This window comes from Pristiophorus japonicus, chromosome 7 (assembly GCF_044704955.1).
Source record: "Pristiophorus japonicus isolate sPriJap1 chromosome 7, sPriJap1.hap1, whole genome shotgun sequence".
NCBI lineage: Eukaryota > Metazoa > Chordata > Chondrichthyes > Pristiophoridae > Pristiophorus > Pristiophorus japonicus.
In genome coordinates this window covers 112808886-112835106 of record NC_091983.1, presented here as the reverse complement: position 1 = coordinate 112835106, position 26221 = coordinate 112808886, and the positions used below count along the sequence as shown (strand labels likewise).

The following is a 26221-nucleotide window of genomic DNA, read 5'->3' as shown; positions in this document are numbered from 1 at the left end:
CAAAAATCTATCATTGTCTTGAACGTACTCAATGACTGAACTTCTACAGCCCCCTTGGGTAGAGAATTCCAAAGATTCACCACCCTATGACTGACTAAGTTTCTCCTCATCAGTCCTAAATGGCCGATCCCTTATTCTGAGACTGTGACCCCTGGTTCTAGATTCCCCAGCCAGAGGAAACATCATCCCTGCATCTACCCTGTTAAGTCCTGTAAGAATTTTGTATGTTTCAATGAGATCACACCTCATTCTTCTAAACTCTGGAGAATATAGGCCTAGTCTACTCAATCTCTCCTCATAGGACAATCCCATCATCCTAGGAATCTGTCTGGTGAACCTTCATTGCACTCCCTCCTATGCAAATATATTCTCCTTGGGTAAGGAGACCAAAACTGTACACAATACTCCAGGTGTGATCTCACCAGGGCCCTATATAATTGCAGTAAGATGTCTTTACGCTTATACTTAAATCCTCTTGTAATGTTTAACATGAATTTCAGCAGCTCACAAATGCTGCCACGTTATTTCTCAGTGTTGTATAATCAATTAGTTAAATTCTTCTGTGGTGTTTTTGTCTGGTCTGCTCCTCGTACACCATAAATGAGAAATTTTGGTGAGTTGAAATGAATACTTGTGCATACCTGAGGCTGCTGTTTTGGGTTGTAAAGAAGTTGCAAATTGGGCCTGAAATTCGGGTCTGAGGCTTCCTTCAGACGAACGCCTCCGACCCAAGAATTTTTTACGAAAGAACCTGATGGTCCCGGAGGTGATTGCGGTGGGAGGCCTTCTCTTCCTGCGCTTCGGAGTGGCCCCCGTCCTCGAGGTTCGCACATGGAAGCTGGAGCCACGTGTGACTGCACAACCAATCACGGTACAGTATTCTCATTGCTAGCAATGAGAACTCCGTATCTCCAAGTTCTTACTGCTGTCAGACAAAAAACCCCAAAACACATTAAACACAACACATATATTTAAAATTAATTGAAATTAAAGTTAATTAAATGTTTTAGAAAAAAAATATTTTGGATTTTTTTTTCTGTTTCAATAGGGTTTAAAATGCTGTTTAGGTGTAACTACTTTAGGCAGAGGGTAGTGAATGAATGAATTTCAATCCATTCCAATCGATACTCCTGTTGATACTTAATGGGTATTTCTTTGTGCAGTTAACATGGGTAAAATCGAAAGCTTGTGAAAATCTTTCAAAAAGGGAAAGCTGGACTTAAAAGGAAGAGAGAGGCTACATTTATATAGTCCCTTTCACGACCAGTGGAAGTCTCAAAGTGCTTTACAGCCAATGAAGTACAATGAGTGTAGTCACTGTTGTACTGTGGGAAAAGCAGCAGTCAACTTTTGCACAGCAAACTTCCACAAACAGCAATGTGATAATGACCAGATAATCTGTTTGTTATGTTGGTTGTGGGGTGAATATTGGCTAGGACACTGGGGATAACTCCCCTGCTCTTCGAAATAGTGCCATGGGATCTTTTACATCCACCTGAGAGAGCAGACGTGGTCTCGGTTTATTCCAAACTATTGCATTAATCTCGTCTTTAACCAGCAATGCTACCCCACCTCCTTTTCCTTTTATTCTATCCTTCCTGAATGTTGAATACCCCTGGATGTTGAGTTCCCAGCCCTGATCATCCTGGAGCCACGTCTCTGTAATCCCAATCACATCATAATTGTTAACATCTATTTGCACAGTTAATTCATCCATTTTATTACGGATACTCCTTGCATTAAGACACAAAGCCTTCAGGCTTGTTTTTTTAACACCCTTTGTCCTTTTAGAATTTTGCTGTACAGTGGCCCTTTTTGTTCTTTGCCTTGGGTTTCTCTGCCCTCCACTTTTCCTCATCTCCTTTCTGTCTTTTGCTTTTGTCTCCTTTTTGCTCCCTGCATTGGTTCCCATCCCCCTGCCATATTAGTTTAACTCCTCCCCAACAGCACTAGCAAACACTCTTTCCCCTTCCCCCCCCCCCCCAGCCATTGGTTCCGTCCTGCCCAGGTGCAGACCGTCCGGTTTGTACTGGTCCCATCTCCCCCAGAACTGGTTCCAATGCCCCAGGAAATAGAATCCCTCCCTGCTGCACCACTGCTCAAGCCACGTATTCATCTGCGCTATCCTGTGATTCCTACTCTGACTAGCACGTGGCACTGGTAGCAATCCCGAGATTACTACTTTTGAGGTCCTACTTTTTAAATTTAGCTCCTAGCTCCTTAAATTCGTTTCGTAGGACCTCATCCCTTTTTTTACCTATGTCGTTGGTACCAATGTGCACCATGACAACTGGCTGTTTTCCCTCCCTTCTTAGAATGTCTTGCACCCGCTCCGAGACATCCTTGACCCTTGCACCAGGGAGGCAACATACCATCCTGGAGTCTCGGTTGCGGCCACAGAAACGCCTATCTATTCCCCTCACAATTGCTCTCCCACTCTTTTTCCTGCCCTCCTGTGCAACAGAGCTAGCCACGGAGCCATGAACTTGGCTGCTGCTGCCCTCCCCTTATGAGTCATCCCCCTCAACAGTACTCAAAGCAGTGTATCTGTTTTGCAGGGGGATGACCACAGGGGACCCCTGCACTACCTTCCTTGCACGTAATGACCTAGACTTGGGTATAAAGAGCCCAATTTCATGTTTGCAGATGACACAAAACGCTTAGTAAACAGTGAGAAGGTTAGTAGTAGACTTCAGGAGGACACACACAGACTCATGAAATGGACAGACACATGACAGATGAAATTTAATGCGTAAGTGCGAAGTGATGGATGCTATAAGAATAAGTGGCAATATAAATTAAATGGTGTCATTTTAAAGGCAGTGCAGGAACTGAGACACCTGGGGGTTCTCAGAAAAATCTTTGAAGGTGGCCGGGACAAGTTGATAAGGCTGTTTAAAAAAAAGCATACGGGATCCTCAGCTTTATAAATTGAGACACAGAGTACTAAAGTATGGAAGTTATGCTAAACCTTAAAAAAAAAATCACTGGCTCGTCCAATTCTGGGCACCACACTTTAGGTAGGATATCAAAACCTTGGAGAGGGTGTGAAGATTTACTGGAATAACACCAGGGATGAGGGACTTCATTATGTGGAGAGACTGGAGAAGTTGAAGTTGTTCTCCTTGGAGCAAAGATGGTTAAGAGGAGATTTAATTGAGCTGTTCAAAATTATGAAGGGTTTTGATAGGATAGATAAGGATGAACTGCTCCCAATAGCAGGAGGGTCAGCAACCAAAGGACACAGATTTAAGATATTTAGCAGAAGAACCAGAGGGGAGATGGCAATTTAAAAAAAACAGAAATGCAGCAAGTTATGGTAATCCAGAATGTACTGCATGAAAGAGTGGTGGAAGTAGATTCAATAGTAACTTTCAAAAGGGAATTGAATATATACTTAATAAGGAAAATAAATTGCAGGGCTATGGGGAAAGAGCAGGGAAGTGGGATTAATTGGACAGCTGGCACAGGAACGATGGGCCGAATAGCCACCGTGTGTGCTGTATGATTCTATGATAATTCATCCCTTTAAAATTCCCTCCTGCACTTTACTTTTCATACAATGGATGTCTGACTGTAGTTGCCTTGTTTATCCCTTTACCCTTTTAATGTACATTGGCAACATATTCCCTTTTCTTTGATCAGGCATGGTCACCATTTCCAATGATTTTCTAAAGCAGGCTGCTCGAACATATGCAATTTCATCAATCATTTTACCTAGCATGCAGCTAGGACCTGGGGTCTAGGCTTCATTCAATGCCTTCAACTAATCAATTATTCTTTTATCAATTACATCTATTTTTATTAAACCACCATGTTGCTGGAGTAGCTCCTTAGAAATTGCTCAATTTATTACCCAATCTAATTTTTATCACATTCACAGTCGGTTACTTTTTCAGTTATGTGGTTAAACAGGCTTTTTCAAATATTGCTTTGGTTTTAAGGGCACAGAATGTAAAGCCAGATAGCAAATTGACTTTCAACAATTTGACAGACTGAAGTGGTTGTCCAGTCCCTGTACTTCTGCCAGAACAAGAGTATACAATTGCTAGTATATGGTATCTGTGACTCCTCCCACTATAAAATATGTTTACAACTGAAGTACTGTACTTCACTTGAATCTGTACCCAAATTTAAATTTGGAATGGAATCAAGAAATTGACAATAATCTAATGAGTTACCTTCAAGACTTGATTTGGTAATTAGGAACACCAAGACACACCTAAAATCAGACTTCAAATCTTCAACATCTCAGCACCTACAGGAAAGGCAACAGATCAATTCTCAGAAATCAATCAGAACTTCGAAAACTTGCATTACCAGAACGGTAAAAGTATTCATACAATACCCTGCCGCCCCCTCTCCTCTTCCCCCCCCCCCCCACCTCCTCCACAGATATACAAGTACGAACACTAAGCTGTCTGTGGCAAGCAGACATGGTATTCTGCAGATCTTGCATTATTTTGTTAAATGGAGAACAAAACTTGTCAAATGTAATAAACATCCTCCTATCAGTGACGAGCTCACCAACTCCAGCAATTAAAATGCTCTCATGCTTTCAAATCCTCTTTCGCAGAAGACAGACAGTAAATTATGGATGCCAATAAATACAATAGATACACTAACAAGCCACAAAAACCACACCAGAACAGAGGCAGAAAGTAGAAAACTTTGCAGCATATTTAACGTTCAAAACATGCTTTTGCTTTATAGAATAAAGTCTGAACTGCAAATTGCTTACTTTGTTCCTGATTCGAGAAGAATTTGACAAAGCTTGCTGGCACTAGAATATGAAACAAAATTAATGTTGGAACTCAATGCAATGCCACATCGTTTCCTTCAACAACGTATTGAATAATGTAAGCCCCACCCAAAAAACAAGAGGCATATCCATTGGCCAAATGGAGCTGGGTTCGGTTTCTCATCATTTCAAAATGGCAATGTAATAAAAGCCTTCTACTTCTGTTTACAGGCAGAATAGATTTAATATGACTAGTAAAATTAGAAGTGTTTCTTCTTTAAAAAAAATTCAAATGGGATCCTTTCAAGAAGGTGAAGACGGCTTTGATTCCGGTGGGGGGCACAGCGAGCGAGAGAGGCGGCGAGCGAGCAAGGATAGGACAGGAATCGCAGAGCTTTGGATGAGGTGAATTTTGTGGATACTGGATAATAGGAAACTGTGCAGGAGTACACTGGAGTAATCAAGTCTGGAGATGACAAAGGCACAAGGGTTTCCTTGCCAGGCAGGCTTGAGATAGGGATGGAGGTGGAAGTTGAGCTTTGGTGATGGAGAGGATACAAGTTCAGATGTTCAGCTCAGCCATGAACAGTATATTGGAAGCTGTAGGCTGTAGGCTGTATAGGCCAAGCTGAAAGAGTAGCCAGGGAAGGTGGGTGGAGTTGGTGTTGAAGGTATGGAGCAGGAACCAAAGATGATGGCTTCACCCTTGCCAACCTTTAGCTGGAGGAAATTGTGGCTTATCCAAGACTAAATGTCAAAAAAGTAGTCTGACAGCAGATGGGCAGAGATTGTGGACAAGTAGAACAGCATACATGTGGAAGCTGGCCTCATGGTTTCAGGTGACGTCACCAAGATGCAGTATGTAGATGAGGGAGTGCAAGGATGGCATTTGAGGATTTGCAGAGATAATGGGGCAAGGGCATTACTGGAGATACTGTGGCTGCTATTGGACATGCAAGAGCGAGTGCAGTGCCCACAGCTGAACAGGGGTGAAATGTCAGAAGGGGAGTGCGTGATTGTGCAGACATCATCACAGTCAGAGGTCAAGAAGGAATAGTGCACATTAGAGAGAATGTTATTTTAGCATTTGGTTAGAGCCATTCCAGTGCTGGGAGAAGGGTAGAAACACAATTGGGGGGATTCAAACAAAGAATTGCAAGAAAGATGGGAGATGACATGTTCAAAAACCTTGGAGAGGATAGGGAAGTTAGAGATGAAATGGTCATTGGTGAGGACAGAATGGTAAAGAGCAGATTTATTTTTCTCTGAGGAAGATGGTGTTAATTTTAAAAGCTAACGAGAACCATTTACATCTGAAAGGAAACCAAGAAGAAAATTTGAGTGTGTGCTTTTTTGCTATATATTACATTCCAAACCTTATTTTCAACCCTTTCATTGCATCTGCAGTAACCTGGCCTGTAGCTGGAACCATTTTATTGGACCAGCTTCTTCTTCCCTCACTATTCATCTGGATTAATTGCTTTCATACTTGATTCATATGTTCTGATTGGTAGGTCGTTCCTCACTTTTGACTCTTACACTCCATAGCGTTGTTCTGATTTGTTGCTGTTTTGAGTGTATGAAATTGAAGACAAGCAGGTGCATGTATGACAGACTTTGCTCATCACATTCGTGACATCTCAATAACAGAGGAATGCACACAATTTTTATAATAATTTTAACAGATATCATGTAGCACTGCTCGTGGTGTATTAGAGAATTACTTTTTAAACAGTAGACAAGTTATGTCATTAATGTACAAGGTATCAGGGGCACTGTTTTATTGAGGTGCTAAAAGGTGTTAGAATCTGTCTTCCCTGGGGAATGGGATGCCATTATCTGGGAGCTTTGAGGGCAGGAAGGAAGTTGCAATGTCTGTCAGCAATGGTGCAGGGGATTTCGAACATAAGAAATAGGAGCAGGAGTAGGACATTTGGCCCTCGAGCCTGCTCCGCCATTCAATAAGATCACAGCTGATCTGCTGCCCGCTCCTCATAACTCTTTACTTCCTTATGGCTCAAAAATCTGTCTATCCCCGTCTTAAATATATTCAATGAACCAGCCTCCACAGCTCTCTGCGGCAGAGAATTCCACAGATTTACAACCCTCTGAGAAGAAATTTCTCCTCATTTCAGCATTAAATGGGCCCAAATTTCCCTAATCATTTTTTCTGCTGCGCTCACTTGAGCTGCGCCACTTTTGCCCGCTTCCAAGCACACCGAAAAAAGACCTCCGTATTTTGGCCGCTCCCCAGCCTCTCCATCATGGCCCAATGGATTGGGGGCGGAGCCAGGTCCCAGCGCTGAAAACAGTGCCGGGACCTCGGCACGTGCGCACTATGCAGTAGCTCCTGGCAGGCCATTTCTGAAAACGCGTGCTGCAGGCTGTGTGGGAGGGCCCAAAGCACGCCGTCCCTAGCCGTGGCCGAATGGGCTCCCTCATCGGTGGCCCGCTGCGTTCCCTAAGGTAGGAGTTCTATTTTTTATTTGTTATTTACTGATGGATTTTGGCGCTCTAGGTGCAGGGTTCCTTCTATTTTTTTTATTTGTTATTTATTGATTGCTTATTACTTTGTGCTTTGTTTGGTGCTTGGTGGTGCTTTAAATGTAGTTGCTTGTGCCGATTCCGTAACTGTAAGTAAGGTCTTTCTGTGCGGACAAAAGAGGACACATAAGCTGCCGTAAGTTAGTTTAGTACAACTTTTTTCTGGCCAAATTGGCATAAATGGTGTAAGTGGCTGGGAACGCCCCCTTTTGAAAAAAAAAATGGACCTAACAAAAAACCTAATTAATTCACTTACACTGGCGCAAATTAAATGGCCATATTTGCAACTAAAAAGATACATCAGAAAAATCAAGTTACACCAAAAAAGACAGTGCAACTCATGGGGAAATTTGGGCCCAATGTTCCCTAGTTTTAGTTTACCTTATGAGTGGAAATATCCGCTCTGCATCCACCTTGTCGAGTCCCCTCATTATCTTATGTTTCGATAAGATCACACCTCATTCTTCTGAACTCCAATGTGTATAGGCCCAATCTACTCAACCTATCTTAAGTCAACTCCCTCATCTCCAGAGTCAACCTAGTGAACGTTCTCTGAACAGCCGCCAATGCAAGTATACGCTTCCTTAAATATGGAGACCAAAACTGTACGCAGTACTCCAGGTGTGACCAATGCCCTGTACAGTTGTAGCAGGACTTCTCTGCTTTTATACTTTATCCCCCTTGAATAAAGGCCAACCTGATTACTTGCTGTATCTGCATACTAACTGTTTCATGCACAATGATCCCCAGGTCCTCTGTACTGCAGCGCTTTGCAACATTTCTTCATTTAAATTATAATTTACTTTTCTATTTTTTCTGCAAAAGTAGATAACCTCACATTGTGCCACATTATACTGCATCTGCCAATGTTTTGCCCACTCACTTAGCCTGTCTATATTAGTTTCCAGATTTTGTGTGTCCTCCTCACAATTTGCTTTCCCACCTATCTTTGTATCAGCAAACTTGGCTACACTACACTTGGTCCCTTCATCCAAGTCATTAATATAGATTGTAAATAGTTGAGGACCCAGCACCGATCCCTGCGGCACACCACTCGTCACTGTTTGCCAACCGGAAAGTGACCCCCATTTATCCCGACTCTTTTCTGTTAGTTAGCCAATCCTCCATCCATGCTAATATATTACCCCTAACCCAGTGAGCTTTTATCTTGTGCAGTAACCTTTTATGTGGCACCTTATCGAATGCCTTCTGGAAATCCAAATACACCATCCACTAGTTCCCCCTTATTCACCCTGCTCGTTACATCCTCAAAGAACTCCAGCAAATTTGTCTTCTGGGATTTGAGTGTACTGAAGTGGGGAGGGGAGGGTTTGACAGTAGCGAGGGGGTCATCAGTTGGGAGCATGGAGGGGGGGGCTTGGGCACAGGCAAATGTGGTTCACCAGTCCCAGGCTGGCCAGTTTTAAGCCCAAAACCTGATACTTGCAAGTTCTTTTCAGGATTTTAATCCAAACATAGCTCAATTACCTCAACAATTATCCATTTTTTCCTATTGAGTGTTTATTCGACTGACGGGGGAAAAATTCTTAACTATATGTGAAGCCAAAATAAAGAGGGAAGGGCCTTCCTCAGAGAAAAATAAATTCCAGGCCTCAGCTTCGGCCAAATACAAGTAACAGCTGCTTTTTGTCTCTCTGAAGTAAATTCAACTTAATTCAGTAATGGACATCAATTAAAATATAAAAATTACCTAAATTAAATTATGAAGTTCTTCTCCAATATATTATGGGACATATTCATACTTAGTGAAACTCCAAGCAATTCACTCTGGGAGCTTGCTTTGGATTTGGAGAATCCATTCACCTGGGCACCTCCAAAAGTCTGATGCGAGCTCATGGGATTCTTTTGATGGTTGTTATGAAAGGCACAGTTGGAAACATTTTGGAAATATAAAATTGTTTTTAAACTTTATCCCAGGAGGGACAAGAACAGATCAGGAAAAAAAAACCTCCTTAGCCATGCTGAATTCAACTTAAAATTCTCATTTTCCTATTCAAATTCCTACATGCCCATGAGAGTAAGCTTACAAGGAACATAAAAACTGACTACAAAAGCTTCTATAGATATGTGAAAAGAAAAAGATTAGTGAAGACTAATGTAGGTGCCTTGCAGTCAGAATCAGGTGAATTCATAACGGAGAACAAGGAAATGGCAGAGCAAATGAACAAATACTTTGGTTCTGTCTTCACTAAGGAATACACGAATAACCTCCCGAAAATACTAGGGGACCGAGGGTCTAGCAAGAAGGAGGAACTGAGGGAAATCCTTATTAGTCAGGAAATGGTGTTAGGGAAATTGATGGGATTGAAGGCCGATAAATCCCCAGGACCTGATAGTCTGCATCCCAGAGTACTTAAGGAAGTGGCCCAGAAATAGTCGATAACATTGGTGGTCATTTTCCAACATTCCATGGACTCTGGATCAGTTCCTATGGATTGGAGAATAGCTAATGTAAACCCACTTTTTAAAAAAAAGGGAGAGAAAACGGAATTATAGACCGGTTAGCCTGACATCGGTAGCAAGAAAATGCTGGAATCAATGATTATAGATGAAATAGCAGCACATTTGGAAAGCAGTGACAGGATCGGTCCAAGTCAGCATGGATTTATGAAAGGGAAATCATGCTCGACAAATCCTCTAGAATTTTTTTGAGGATGTAACTAGTAGTAATTTTGTTGAGGATAAGGGAGAACCAGTGGATGTGGTGTATTTGGATTTTCAAAAGACTTTCGACAAGGTCCCACACAAGAGATTAGTGTACAAAATTAAGGCACATGGGTTTGGGGATAATGTATTGACGTGGATAGAGAACTGGTTGGCAGGCAGGAAGCAAAGAGTGGGAATAAACGGGTCCTTTTCAGAATGGCAGGCAGTGACTTGTGGGGTGCCACAAGGTTCAGTGCTGGGACCACAGCTATTTACAATATATAGTAATGATTTAGACAAAGGAAGTGAATGCAATATCTCCAAGTTTGCAGATGACACTAGGCTGGGTAGCAGTGTGAGCTGTGAGGAGGATGCTAAGAGGCTGCAGGGTGACTTGGAAAGGTTAGGTGAGTGGGCAAATGCATGGCAGATGCAGTATAATGCTGATAAATGCGAGGTGATCCACTTTGGTGGCAAAAACAGGAAGGCAGACTATCTGAATGGTGACAGATTAGGAAAATGAGAGGTGCAACGAGACCTGGGTGTCATGGTACATCAGTCATTGAAAGTAGGCATGCAGATACAGCAGGCAATAAAGAAAGCAAATGGAATGTTGGCCTTCATTGCAAGAGGATTTGAGTATAGGAGCAGGGAGGTCTTACTGCAGTTATACAGGGCCTTGGTGAGACCACACCTTGAGTATTGTGTGCAGTTTTGGTCTCCTAATCGGAGGAAGGACATTCTTGCTATTTATTGAGTGAGTGCAGCGAAGGTTCACCAGACTGATTCCCGGGGTGGCAGGACTGACATATGAAGAAAGACTGGATCGACTGGGCCTGTATTCACTGGAATTTAGACGACAGAGGGATCCCATAAAAGCATATAAAATTCTGACGGGACTGGACAGGTTAGATGCAGGAAGAATGTTCCCGATGTTGGGGAAATCCAAAACCAGGGGTCACAATCTAAGGATAAGGGGTAAGCCATCTAGGACCGAGATGGAGATACTTTTTCACCCAGAGAATTGTGAACCTGTGGAATTCACTACTGCAGAAAGTTGGCGAGTCCGGTTCGTTGGATATATTCAAAAGGGAGTTAGATGTGGCCCTTACGGCTAAAGGGATCAGAGGGTATGGAGAGAAGGCAGAAGTGCGGTACTGAAGTTGCATGATCAGCCATGATCACATTGAATGGTGGCGCAGGCTCGAAGGGCTGAATGGCCTGCTCCTGCATCTATTTTCTATGTTTCTATGTTTCCTCTCGCTGTAACCTCCTCCAGCGAATTGCTAAGCTTCTGTGAAGATGTACATGTCCCACAAATATACTACAGAGGAACTTGACAATTTTTTTCTTCAAGTCATGTTCATATTTTAAGTATCATTCATTGCTGAATTAAACTGATTTTCATTTCAACAAAAGACAAAGAAACCTCGAAGAATTCTGCATTCCTCCGACTATGGCCTATTGTGCTTACCCCACCACTGGTAAGTGTGGCGTCAGCCGTCTAGGCCCCAAGCTCTGGTTTGCCCTCCCTAAACTCCTCTTCCTTTCCTCTAAAACCTACATCTTTGACCAAGCATTTAGTCTCTCCTCCAAATAGCTCCTTCTTTGTCTCACTGCCATTTTGAGAATCATCATGGGATGCTTTTCTATGTTTAATGTGTGATATAAATACAAATAGTCGTTGCTTTTGAATATTGCCCTTTGGGTCCCAAGAAACCATGTATACAACTGCAGGTAGAGATCTGCAACTTGGGTCTAAAATCATAAGGTTTGTGGGGAGGGTGGTCAGGTTTAGAGATCGACGGCCTCAGAAGCAACTTTTGGATATTGGTATTCCACCCCTTGCCTGAAATTGCTGTACCATTTACGCATTAATAACGGTGAGCGCCATTGGCTTCACTTATTTTACAGCCCTTCATGTTAGGAATCATCTGCAGTTGGTTGGGTGATAGAAAGTTTAATCTTCTCCCCCAAAGTGGTTTGAACAAATTGATTGGCTCACTTTGTTTTAAGTCATTAGTAGCTTTTGATTGATCGTTTTGCTGGTGTTTCATTCCTGGGTTATGATTTGTTGTTTTACTCTGAGCTAATCAACAAAATGTGGCATCAGGCCATTATGCCTCAAGTGTGATCACATGACAGGAAGGGTACACAAATACCATTTAAAAGATATCGGATAGGTACATAGTTTGTCTGAAATATTAAATTTTCACAAAATTTTAACATTTGTTCTTTGGTGCAAGGGAATATTCAAGGTCATCTCAAAAGGCTTTGCTGTACTATCAGCAGCTTCAAAGTTAATTTGACAATGTTTGCTTGTAATATCATTCCTAAGTTGTCATTATACAAGAATGATTTCTGCCTAGTTTACAAGTAATTTCCCTTGATTCAGATCCCCCGACATCTCTCCCCACCAAGCATCTGTTTCTAATTGTGGAACAGTCGCAGTTTCTGTTTCTGGGAAACTAAGCAGTACAAAAAAGAATCTGAACTTGTCGTTCGTTTCAGCTGGCTGACCCTATAGCTGTTTCCTGACTCAAGTGTATCCTTTTAACGGAACTCGCCCTACATTTCACATCTAAGTTCGCACAAATACTCAAACTGACAGAATTGCATTCTGCTTAAATGAAGTCATTAATACCCTCATTAAGTTGAACATACTGCCTGAATTAAAAATTCCATTTTTAAAATATAAAGAAAGCAACTTAGAAAACACTAAAATAGTGACAATACTGCAAATATTATTGTAACTGTCAAAAATATTGATCTTGCTTATAATTTGCAATGCCAATGAATACTACAATATCTCCAATTATGGTTAAACTTTCAATAAACTACATTTGAATATAGATAAAGCATTACTTACTTTACACTCCTGGATGGAAAAGAGAATAGCCCCAGAGCTAGCCAGAGATGCAGAAGTCTCCAATTTCCATTTTAAACTTTCCTTGTAAAGAAGAACAAACTTGCACTGACATTGCGACATTCACACCTCAAACATCTCAAAGTGCTTCACAGCTAATGAAGTATTTTTGAATCATACTGTTGTAATGTTGGGAAACAGTCATTTTGTGCACAGCAAGGTCCCACAAAGAGCAAGAGGTAAATGAAAGAAGACTTTTGCATTTATAAATCGCCTTTCACAACCACCGGACATCTCAAAGTGCTTAACTAGATTACTGTTTTTAGTGATGTTGACCGAGGAATAAATATTGGTCAGAACACTGGGAGAGCTCCCCCTTTTCTTCAAATTCACCTAAAAAGAATGCAACATCTCAACGAAAAAAATCACACCCCCAATAGTGCAGCACTCAGTATTTATTTTAAAAATATTTTTTTAAAGTGTGTTGGATAGTGGGGTTCTGGCTCTCCTTCTCCTGAAGCATCAATGGAGAGGAACTCCATTGTTAGGTTTCATATATAGGTGTGGGGTAACTAGTAAAAGGAATAATATTTTCCCTTTTAAAATACGATAGGGAAGAAAGATTTGCACTACAACATTAACCCAGATCGTGACTGGGATTTTTTTTCAATCTGATGAACATATGAAAATGTCAGACAGGAAAGACCAGCTGGTCCATCCAGCCCTGATGCCTTATGAATCACGATTAGGCACTCCTTATCCACCAGGAGCCATGTCATCTCTTCAGAGGGACCGAAAAACCCAAGAACAATTCGTGGAAAAACAACTGGAAAATTATCATTGCAAGTCTACCTACATCACCTTGAGAATTTTCCTTAGCCTCAAACAACATTTTATGTAACTTGTATTAACCAAAAGGTATCACTGCAAAAATCCATTTAACTGTCTTGGTGCTTTTCTGAACCATACATGCTATATGCAAGAAAATAAACTGTGCAGCAAAACGTATAGATGCGCAGTGAATTCAATTAAGTGGAAGTTCTATTTTGTTAAATCTCAAAGCTACCAAGATCTGAATACTTATTATTGTGATGCGTTAAACAAGCGTTAAAAGCCCTGCTAAAAACATTGATGGTTCAGAAGTCTCATTATTAAAATCTAAGCAAATGGTACATTGGAGTCAGCTATTGTTTAATCTCAGGGCATGGATTTGTGATTGGTAAAGCACAGAATACTTAAGCAAACCACACAGGATTTAATGACAGTAGTCAAAAAGCTTTTGACGGTAATTTGCGGTCAACAGCTAAGCAAAGTGTTGTGTATCTGTAAAGCATGCAGTCCCATGTTCTGCCACCAGGGAGTGCATCTCCTGAAGTCCCAAGGGATCCCAGCATCCTTTGGGAGCAATGTATATAAGCCGCCCCCCAAGACCGGTTACTCACTCTGGAGTGTCTTAATAAAGACTGAGGTCACTGTTACTTTGTCTTCCCTGTGTGCAGTCTCATGTGTGTTAGGAACACATTAACTGGCGACGAGTATACAAATCCAACACAAAGATGCAGCAAACTGTGGGCATCCTGTATAGATTCTCAGAGGGTGAGGACTGGGAAGCCTATGTCGAATGGCTAGACCAGTACTTTGTAGCCAACAAGCTGGACGGAGAAGGAAGCGCTGCAAAAACGAGAGCGGTCCTTCTCACGGTCTGCGGGGTACCGACCTACAGCCTCATGAAGAATCTTCTGGCTCCGGTGAAACCCACCAGATAAGTCATATGAGGAGCTCTGTACACTGCTCCGGAAGCATCTTAGACAGAGGGAGAGTGTGCTGATGGCGAGGTATCAGTTCGACACGTGCCAGCGATCTGAAGGTCAGGAAGTGGCGAGCTACGTCATGAGCTAAGGCGACTTGCAGGACAATGTGAGTTTGATGGCTACCTGGAGCAAATACTCAGACCTTTTTGTACTGGGCATTGGCCACGAGACCATCCTACGAAAACTTTTGACTGTAGAGACACCGACCCTCAGTAAGGCCATTGCGGTACCACAGGCTTTTATGTCCACCAGTGATAACCCCAAACAAATCTCTCAGCACACAAGTGCAAGCAATGTTCATAAATTAACTGGAACTGTGTTTGCGAGCAGAAATGTACAGGGCAGAAACCACGAATTTGCAACTGCCAGCAAGCCTCAGGTGACCCAGCTGACTCAAAGTCACCAACAAAGGATGAACGCAAAGCAATTCACACCTTGTTGGCGTTGTGGAGGCTTCCATTCAGCCTATTCACCATGGCTTGAGCAGTGGTGCAGCAGGGAGGGATTCAAATTCCTGGGGCATTGGAACAGGTTCTGGGGGAGGTGGGACCAGTACAAAGCAAACGGTCTGCACCTGTGCAGGACCGGAACCAATGTCCTAGGGGGAGTGTTTGCTAGTGCTGTTGGGGAGGAGTTAAACTAATATGGCAGGGGGATGGGAACCAATGCAGGGAGACAGAGGGAAACAAAAGCAAAAGATAGAAAGGAGATGAGTAAAAGTGGAGGGCAGAGAAACCCAAGGCAAAAAACAAAAAGGGCCACTGAATATAAAAGGGCTGCAGGAGGGGTCAAAACTAAAAATCATGGTTTAAAAACTAGGATTAAAACACTCTACCTAAACGCACGCAGCATTCGAAATAAAGTAAATGAGTTGACGGCACAAATCATTACATATGGGTATGATTTGGTGGCCATTACAGAAACATGGTTGCAGGGTGGCCAAGACTGGGAATTAAACATACAGGGGTATCTGACGATTTGGAAAGATAGACAAGAAGGGAAAGGAGGTGGGGTAGCTCTGTTAATAAAGGATGATATCAGGGCAGTTGTGAGAGATGATATTGGCTCTAATGAACAAAATGTTGAATCATTGTGGGTGGAGATTAGAGATAGTAAGGGGAAAAAGTCAGTGGTGGCTGCAGTTTATAGGCCCCCAAATAATAACTTCACGGTGGGGCGGGCAATAATCATGGGAATAATGGAGGCTTGTGAAAAAGGAACGGCAGTAGTCATGGGGGATTTTAACCGACATATCGATTGGTCAACTCAAATCGCACGGGGTAGCCTATAGGAGGAATTCATAGAATTCATACGGGATTGTTTCTTAGAACAGTATGTTACAGAACCTACAAGGGAGCAAGCTATCTTAGATCTGGTCCTGTGTAATGAGACAGGAAAAATAAACTATCTCCCAGTAAAAGATTCTCTCGGAATGAGTGATCACAGTATGGTTGAATTTGTAATACAGATTGAGGGTGAGGAAGGTGTGTCAGAAACGAACGTACTATGCTTAAACAAAGGGGACGACAGTGGGATGAGGGCAGAGTTGGCTAGAGTAGACTGGAAACACAGACTAAACGGTGGCACAATTGAGGAACAGTGGAGGACTTTTAAGGAGCTCTTTCATAGTGCGCAACAAAAATATATTCCAGTGAAAAAGAAGGGTGGTAAGAGAAGGGATAACCAGCCGTGGATAACCAAGGAAATAAAGGAGAGTATCAAATAAAAGACCAAAAGGCGTATAAGGTGGCCAAGGTTAGTGGGAAACTAGCAGATTGGGAAAATTTTAAACGACAGCAAAGAATGACTAAAAAAGTAATAAAGGAAAGATAGATTACGAAGGTAAACTTGCGCAAAACATAAAAACAGATAGTAAAAGCTTTTACAGATATATAAAACGGAAAAGAGTGACTAAAGTAAATGTTGGTCCCTTAGAGGATGAGAAGGGGGATTTAATAATAGGAAATATGAAAATAGCTGAGACTTTAAACAATTATTTTGCTTCGGTCTTCACAGTGGAAGACATAAAAACCATGCCAAAAATTGCTGGTCACAAGAATGTGGGAAGGGAGGACCTTGATACAATCACTATCACTAGGGGGGTAGTGCTGGACAGACTAATGGGACTGAAGGTAGACAAGTCCCCTGGTCCTGATGAAATGCATCCCAGGGTATTAAAAGAGATGGCGGAAGTTATAGCAGATGCATTCGTTATAATCTACCAAAATTCTCTGGACTCTGGGGAGGTACCAGCGGATTGGAAAGCAGCTAATGTAATGCCTCTGTTTAAAAAAAAGGGGGGCAGACAAAAGGCAGGTAACTATAGGCCGGTTAGTTTAACATCTGTAGTGGGGAAAATGCTTGAAACTATCAGCAAGGAAGAAATAGCAGGACATCTAGATAGGAATAGTGCAATCAAGCAGACACAGCATGGATTCATGAAGGGGAAATCATGTTTAACTAATTTACTGGAATTCTTTGAGGATATATCGAGCATGGTGGATAGAGGTGTATCGATGGATGTGGTGCATTCGATAAGGTGCCACACAAAAGGTTACTGCAGAAGATAGAGGTACGCGGAGTCAGAGGAAATGTATTAGCATGGATAGAGAATTGGCTGGCGAATAGACAGCAGAGAGTCGGGATAAATGGGTCCTTTTCGGGTTGGAAATCGGTGGTTAGTGGTGTGCCACAGGGATCGGTGCTGGGACCACAACTGTTTACAATATACATTGATGACCTGGAAGAGGGGACAGAGTGTAGTGTAACAAAATTTGCAGATGACACTAAGATTAGTGGGAAAGCAGGTTGTGTAGAGGACAGAGAGAGGCTGCAAAGAGATTTAGATAGGTTAAGCGAATGGGCTAAGGTTTGGCAGGTGGAATACAATGTCGGAAAGTGTGAGGTCATCCACCTTGGGAAAAAAAAAAACAGTAAAAGGGAATATTATTTGAATGGGGAGAAATTACAACATGCTGAGATGCAGAGGGACCTGGGGGTCCTTGTGCATGAAACTCTTTTTGGATCCCAAAAAGTTAGTTTGCAGGTGCAGCAGGTAATCAGGAAGGCGAATGGAATGTTGGCCTTCATTGCGAGAAGGATGGAGTACAAAAGCAGGGAGGTCCTGCTGCAACTGTATAGGGTATTGGTAAGGCCGCACCTGGAGTACTGCGTGCAGTTTTGGTCACCTTACTTAAGGAAGGATATACTGGCTTTGGAGAGGGTACAGAGACGATTCACTAGGCTGATTCTGATGATGAGGGGGTTACCTTATGATGATAGATTGAGTAGACTGGGTCTTTACTCGTTGGAGTTCAGAATGATGAGGGGTGATCTTGTAGAAATATTTAAAATAATGAAAGGGATAGACAAGATAGAGGCGGAGAGGTTGTTTCCACTGGTCGGGGAGACTAGAACTAGGGGGCACAGCCTCAAAATACAGGGGAGCCAATTTAAAACCGAGTTGAGAAGGAATTTCTTCTCCCAGAGGGTTGTGAATCTGTGGAATTTTCTGCCCAAGGAAGCAGTTGAGGCTAGCTCATTGAATGTATTCAAGTCACAGATAGATAGATTTTTAACCAATAAGGGAATTAAGGGTTACGGGGTGCGGGCAGGTAAATGGAGCGGAGTCCACGGCCAGATCAGCCATGATCTTATTGAATGGCAGAGCAGGCTCGAGGGGCTAGATGGCCTACTTCAGTTCCTAATTCTTATGTTCTAATGTTATGTTCTATTCATGCTGCTTCAAAGGGTATGTTTACAAAAGAGCTGTGGAACAATGGGGCACTTCCAACAAGCTTGCAGACGAGCTGCCAGCTGTGCGAAACTTGCTAACCACCACGTGGCAGAGGAAGATCAGTCCATGGTGGATCAAAGCAATTTCGAGCCTCAGATGCTGAAGTACACGGGGTGCACACATTTGACGAAATGTCCACCTATAATGCTAAATGTAAAATTGAATGGCTTACCCGTAGCCATGGAACTGGACACTGGCGCTAGCCAATCCATCATGAGTAAAAAGATGTTTGGGAGACTGTGGTGCAACATGGCATTCAGACCAGCCCTGAGCCCCATCCTCACGAAACCGAGAACGTACACCAAAGAGCTCATCACTGTCCTGGGCAGCGCTATGGTCAAGGTCACCACGAGGGCACGATGCACAAACTGCCACTCTGGATTGTCCCGGGCGATGGCCCCACACTGCTTGGAAGGAGCTGCCTTGGCAAAATCTGCTGGAACTGGGATGACATCAGAGCGCTATCATATGTCGATGAGGCCTCATGTACCCAGGTTCTTAACAAATTTCCTTCCCTTTTTGAGCCAGCTATTGGAAACTTTTCCGCGATGAAGGTGCGGACCCACTTGGTCCCAGAGGCACGACCCATTCACCACAAGGCGCGAGCGGTACCTCACATGATGAGGGAGAGTGTGAAAATCGAGCTGGACAGGCTGCAACGCGAGGGCATCATCGCCAGTGGAATTCAGCGAGTAGGCCAGCCCGTTTGTTCCAGTACTAAACTCAGGATTTGCGGCGATTATAAAGTAACTATTAATCGTTTCTCGCTACAGGACCAATATCCGCTACTTAAGGCAGATGACCTATTTGCAACGCTGGCAGGAGGCAAGACGTTCACCAAGCTCGACCTGACTTTGGCCTTCATGATGCAGGAGCTGGATGAGTCTTCGAAGAGCCTCACCTGCATCAACACGCACAAGGGACTGTTCATCTACAACAGATGCCAGTTTGGAATTCGGTCGGCTGCAGCGATCTTCCAGAGAAACATGGAAAGCCTACTCAAGTCGGTACCACACATCGTGGTTTTTCAGGACGACATATTGGTCACGGGTCGGGACACCACCGAGCACCTACAAAACCTGGAGGAGGTCCTCCAGCGATTGGATCGCGTCGGGCTGCGGCTGAAAAGGTCGAAATGTGTCTTCATGGCAACAGAAGTGGAGTTTTTGGAGAGAAAGATCGCGGCAGGTGGCAGACGGCATTCGGCCCACAGACGCCAAGACAGAGGCTATCAGGAACATGCCCAGGCCACAGAACGTCACAGAACTGTCGTTGTTCCTGGGACTCAACTATTTTGGTAACTTCCGACCGGGGTTAAGCACCCTCTTAGAGCCCCTACATGTGTTATTACGTAAAGAAAACTGGGTATGGGGGAAAAAAATCCAGAAACATTTTATGCTCCAATAAGCTGCTTGTATAGTATAACCCGTGTAAAAGACTTGTGCTAGCATGTGATGCATCGTCGTACGGAGTCGGCTGTCTATTACAACAAGCTAACGTTGCGGGGAAGTTGCAACCTGTCGCCTATGCCTCCAGGAGCTTGTCTAAGGCCGAGAGGGCCTACAGCATGATTGAGAAAGAGGCATTAGCATGTGTGTTCATGGTAAAGAAAATGTATCAGTACCTGTTTGGCCTCAAATTTGAGCTGGAAACCGATGACAAGCCCCTCACATCCCTGATGGCACTCGCGCCATCAGCGTATAACTATACCATCCGCCACAGGCCAGGCACCGAGAACTGTGCAGATGCTCTCAGGTCGGCTACTGCTGCCCACCACGGGGGTGGAAATGGCGCAGTCCGCAGACTTGTTGATGGTCATGAAAGCGTTCGAAAATGATAAATCACCTGTCACGGCCGCCAGATTAGGACTTGGACCAGCCAAGATCCTCTGCTGTCCCGAGTAAAAAAACTGTGTACTGCATAGGAGCTGAGCCAGCATCCTCATTGAAATGCAAGAGCTAATCAAGCCGTTCCAGCGGCGAAAGGACGAGCTGTCCATTCAGGCAGACTGCCTGTTGTAGGGTAACCACGTAGCGCTACCAAAAAAGGACAGGGAGACATTCATCTCAGATCTCCACAGCACACATCCGGGTATAGTAATGATGAAAGCGATAGCCAGATCCCACGTGTGGTGGCCCGGTATCGACTCTGACTTAGAATCCTGTGTATAGCAATGCAGCATGTGTGCTCAGTTGAGCAATGCGCCCAGAGAGGCACCACTAAGTTTGTGGTCCTGGCCCTCCAGACCATGGTCAAGGATCCATGTCGACTATGCAAGCCCGTTTCTCAGTAAAATGTTCTTGATGGTGATGGATGTTTTTTTCAAAATGGATTGAATGTGAAATAATGTCAGGAAGCACCGCCACCATTGAAAGCCTGAGGGCCATGTTTGCCACCCACAGCCTGCCTGACATATTGGTCAGTGACAACGGGCCATGTTTCACCAGTGCCGAATTTAAAGAATTCATGACCCGCAATGGGATCAAACATGTCACCTCTGCCCCTTTTAAACCAGCCTCCATTGGGCAGGCAGACCGGGCAGTACAAACCATCAAACAGAGCCTTAAACGAGTCACAGAAGGCTCACTCCAAACCATCCTGTCCCAAGTACTGCTCAGCTACCGAACGAGACCCCACTCGCTCATAGGGGTGCCCCTGGCTGAGCTACTCATGAAAAGGACACTTAAAACCAGACTCTCGCTGGTTCACCCCAAACTGCATGATCAGGTAGAGAGTAGGCGGCAGCAACAAAATGTAAACGATGGTTGCGCCACTGTGTCACGGGAAATTGATCTGAATGACCGTGTATGTGCCAAACTATGGACATGGTCCCAAGTGGATCGCGGGCACGGTGATAGCTAAAGAAGGGAGTAGGGTGTATGTCGTCAAACTAGACAATGGACAAATTTGCAGAAAGCACCTGGACCAAATGAGGCTGCGGTTCACAGACTGCTCTGAACAACCCACAGCAGACACCACCTTTTTCGAGCCTACAACACACACTCAAAGGATCAATACACCACCCCGGACCAGGAAATCGAACCCATCACGCCCAACAGCCCTGCAAGGCCAGGCTCACCCAGCAGCCCTGCAGGGCCAACAACACGCCAGCCCAGCGAGGGCACAGCCAACACACCAGAGCAGACATTTGTACCGAGGCGGTCCACCAGGGAAAGAAAGGCTCCTGACCGCCTCACCTTGTAAATAGTTTTCACTTTGATTTTGGGGGGGGGGGGGGGGGGAGGAAAAAGAGTGATGTTGTGTATCTGTAAAGCATGATGACAACAAGCTGTAAGCAGCCAATCACATTGCAGAATTCTCCCAGACACTAAACCAGGAAATGAGAAGGTGCTTTTATCGGGACTTTAAAAAAATGTTAAGAGCGCGAAACAAAGGTTGGGGCTCTCGCATGAGGATAGGGTGAAAACTGAAATACTGTGAACAAACTTAAAAATTATGATTTTTATCATAATGGAGAAATTTTACACTCCACAAATATAAAAATTAGTTTCAGGGTCAGAGCATTTGTTTCCCAGTCAATACACTGTTAAAACCCCAGTTACACCTATTCCAACAAGGATTAATGACATATTTAACAGTGAACCACGGAAAAGACCAATTTTTTGTCAGTTTCACTGATTACATGGATTGCCGCCTATTTGGAGCTGGGTGGAGGATTCATAGTGCAGCCAGTGTCAGAGCAGTGAACGACTGACCACTTCAGGATTTCCGCGTTGAGATGCGCCTGCGCCACAATCTGAAGTTGCGGGCAGTTTCAAAGGGGTAATAACAGCAAATGCCGTTAGTTCACCATTGTTACCAATGGCAAATTCCAGCCCAATATATTTTCTTCCTCAGCAGTCATCTAGCCCAAGCAAAAAGGTGAATTGGACAGAAAATCCATACTGAAATCTACAAAAATAAGTGAGATTACTTCATCCTACTTTGCATACAAGCTTTGCATTTCAACTTCTTTTTGCACAAGTTATTCTCGTATCATGTGATGCTCATTGGTGCTTAATGTGGGAGCCAATGTGTATTGATTTACAAGCTTTAGCTAAGAATTTAACATTTTCAGTGTTATAAAATATATGATTAAATACCGAGAAATATGCTGGCTTTATCACTGAAATTTCAGTTAGAGCCTATTCAGTCTGTTGTGCACGTGACTGCCATTGTATATGTATCTACTCTAATCGCATTCCCTGCACTCTAATATTTTTCTCCCAGCGTTTGTCCAAATTCCTCATCACAGCTCTTGCCAACTTCCTTAATTATTTTGAAAGTGATAGACCAGCAATGGTTTCACTCTCTTTTCCTCCTGCACACCACCCATCTCTCCCAACACAACACACACCATTATTTCTCGTCTACATACAGCCCATTGGCAATATCATCCAGAGATATGGGGTCAGCTTCCACATGTTTGGCAACAACATCCAGTGCTACTCTCTCCACCACCTCTCTTGACCCCTCCACTGCAAGACTGCTTGTCCAACATCTAATCTTGAAGCAGCAACTTCCTCCAATTAAACATTGGGAAGACCAAAGCGAGCATCATCCACCCCCGTCACAAACCCCATACCCTTGCCACCACTTCCATACCCAGCCACTTCTCAGGTTGAACCGAACCGTTCGCAACCTTGATGTCCCATTTGACGGAGTCAAATTTCTAACCAAATTCCTCTCCACCACAAAGATTAATTACTTCCTATAACATTGCCCACCTCAGCCCCATCTGTTGCTGAAATCCTCATCTGTGCCTTGGTCACTTCAGACTCTATTATTCATTGGCACGGTCATCTCCAAACATTCTTTGCATCCCTCACCATCCACATCCCTCTACCTGCTTCCAACCCCACTTCTACTCTGGAAAAAAAACTTCCCCAGGTCATTTATAACTACAATTTTAAACTCCCCACTACCTAGTCATTCGCCCTCCATTGAGCGTATTGGCACTTCAAAGCAGAAAAATGCAGACTCCAAATGGGGAAAAGAAATATACCTTGAATAGTAAAATGTTAAATATAGTAGAAAAGCAAAGGGACCTCAATGTGCAGATACACCAAGAGACACATTTTTTTTTTAATTTAACATTTTGTTTTGTATCTAGAGGTCCGAATTACAAGTACATGGAGGCTTGGTTAGGCTGCAGGTGGAGTATTGTGTTACCAGGGATGAGGGGTACAGTTGTGAAGAGTCTCAGTCACAAATTTATATGCCTATCTTCTTGCTTACTGACTCACTTGCGTCTGGCACCTGCCTTTTTCTATGCTCAATTGGCAGTCACTACAGAATGCCTGGTCTGAAAACTTCTCTATCCTATACACTTAATGTCTGAAGCTGCTTCTAAAGTTTGGTGATGTATTGCTCAAGTATATAGGGATAGGAGGAGGCTTGCATGGAGCAGAAGCACTGGTGTGGATCAGTTGGGCTGATGTAACTTGATAACAGTACAAGTGTATTTATTCTGTGCCCTGCTCTGTACATATTAGACTTCACTGGTTGCACGAGGATCAATGCGCAGTTCCACACCAATCGGCAGATCCCGCGCCGGCCACTCACAGCTGCTGCCTCTTGGAAATACCACGCATGCGCATAACAAAAAAGTTAAGAGGGAACATTGACCAGGATATTTACTTAGTTAAGTATCTCTCACGAGGAGAGAGAGAGATCTAAACAACAGTAACATTAGAAATATAAGAATTGAAGGGACCAGATTGGGGAAAAGAGCAACAGTGATGGATATTAAATTGTATGTACATCAATGTCCGTAGTGTAACTAATAAGGTTGATGAGCTGCAGGCACAAATTGCTACATGGGATTATGACACTGTTGCATGAACAGAGACATGACTCAAACAAGACCAGGAATTGGTTCGAAGTATTCCTGGTTACCAAGTATTCACCAATGAAAGAGCAAGGGGCCTGGCAATAATGATTCAGTATAGTTTTCTAGACGAATATGTCAAGGAACCAACTAGAGGGCTGGCCATCCTAGACTGGGTGATGTGTAATGAGAAAGGACTAATTACTAATCTTGTTGTGCAAGGCCCCTTGGGGAAGAATGACCATAATATGGTAGAATTCTTTATTAAGATGGAGAATGACAGAGTTAATTCAGAGACAAGGGTCCTGAACTTAAGGAAAGGTAACTTCGATGGTATGAGACATGAATTGGCTAGAATAGACTGGCGAATGATACTTCAAGGGCTGACAGTGGATAGGCAATGGCAGACATTTAAAGATCACATGGATGAACTTCAACAATTGTACATCCCTGTCTGGAGTAAAAATAAAACGGGGAAGGTGGCTCAACCGTGGCTAACAAGGGAAATTAGGGAGTGTGTTAAATCCAAGGAAGTGGCATATAGGGCTCAAGTTTCTAGAACGGCGCACATCGGAGAGGCCCATCTAATTTGTAGAACTGAAAAAGCGCTAAATACTTACCTCGCGATTCTCCACTATCTGGAGGGCCATTTCCAGCTCGGCACAGCGCAGCAGGGGGTGGAGCTACAGCCCTGCGCCAAAAATAGTGCCGGCAGCTGCGCGCGTGCACAGTGGAGGCTGTGCATGTGCGCAGTAGCTCCTGGCCCTCCCAGCTCGTCCTGTCTCCGGGCGACGACCCCATCCTTAGCCGAAGGGACGTCGCCCCATTTCCGGGCCGAGTGGCTTGACAGTATTTACCTCTTCTGCGGCGGCCCACCCAGCATTTTCTGGGGGCAGGCCCCGCCTGAAATCAGCGGCGGGGCCTGCCCGAAGTCCTGAGCAGCAGTCATCCATGTGCTGGGGTCGGGCTCCGGCCGAAGTCCTCGGCGTCAGCGCCCACCCAAAGTCCTAGACGGCGGTCGTCTGCTGAGTGCGGACCGCTAACTCTCCTCCTTCTCCTCTCTCTCTTTTCCCCCCCCCCCCGCCCCCCTTGTTCCCTGCGCCTAATTTATGTGTTAAGGTTTTTCTGAGCGTACAAAAATCTACACTTACCTCCATTCTAAGTTAGTTTGGAGTAAGTTTTCGCTGCCTAAACTTGCAAAACAAGCCTAAGTGGCTGGTAACGCCCCCTTTTGAAAAAAAACTGTTCTAAAATGAAACTATTCTAACCTCACTAGAATTGGAGCAAACTAAATGCTGAGAATTGCAATTTCTAAGATACTCCATTCTAAACTAGTTGTTCCAAAAAAAAAGGTACAACTCAAGCCGAAACTTGAGCCCATAAATTGGCCAGAAAAAACAGCAAACCTGAGGATTGGGAGAAATTTAGAATTCAGCAGAGGACAAAGGGTTTAATTAGGAGGGGGAAAAATAAGAGTATGAGAGGATGCTTGCTGGGAACATAAAAACTGACTGCAAAAGCTTCCATAGATATGTGAAGTGAAAAAGGTTTGTGAAGACAAAAGTAGGTCCCTTGCAGTCAGAATTTATAAATGGGGAACAAAGAAATGGCAAACCAATTGAACAAATACTTTGGTTCGGTCTTCACGAAGGAAGACACAAATAACCTTCTGGAAATATTAGAGGACCGAGGGTCTAGCGAGAAGGAGGAACTGAAGGAAATCCTTATTAGTCAGGAAATTGTGTCAGGGAAATTGATGGGATTGAAGACCGATAAATCCCCAGGGCCTGATAGGGGAAAAGAAAGATATGGTATAGAGATGAGAATGAAAATGTTAAAAAAAACATTTAAAAAAATTTTCAACAATTATTAAAAGCTGAAGGAATGATACTCCACATTCGCAAAATTAAATTTTTAATGCCAGAGAGGTTGTTTATCAGCAATTAAGACTTATTCACTTACACTT

General features: G+C 43.6%; 1 protein-coding gene across 4 annotated transcripts in view; it reads right to left on the bottom strand.

Annotated features, from left to right (window-relative positions):
- The window catches only part of epb41l2 (erythrocyte membrane protein band 4.1 like 2), a 255078-nt gene that overhangs the window by 167194 nt on the left and 61663 nt on the right, over positions 1–26221 (bottom strand). The window contains exons 2-5 of one of the 4 annotated variants that reach the window (XM_070885255.1): positions 12822–12897; positions 4742–4783; positions 4182–4258; positions 642–925 (exon numbers count right to left, since the gene is read on the bottom strand). The exons of the other annotated variants lie outside the window; for them this stretch is intronic. The gene's annotated coding sequence lies outside the window, so the exon portion shown is untranslated. The remainder of the gene's footprint in view (positions 1–641; positions 926–4181; positions 4259–4741; positions 4784–12821; positions 12898–26221) is intronic. 4 annotated transcript variants of the gene reach the window in all.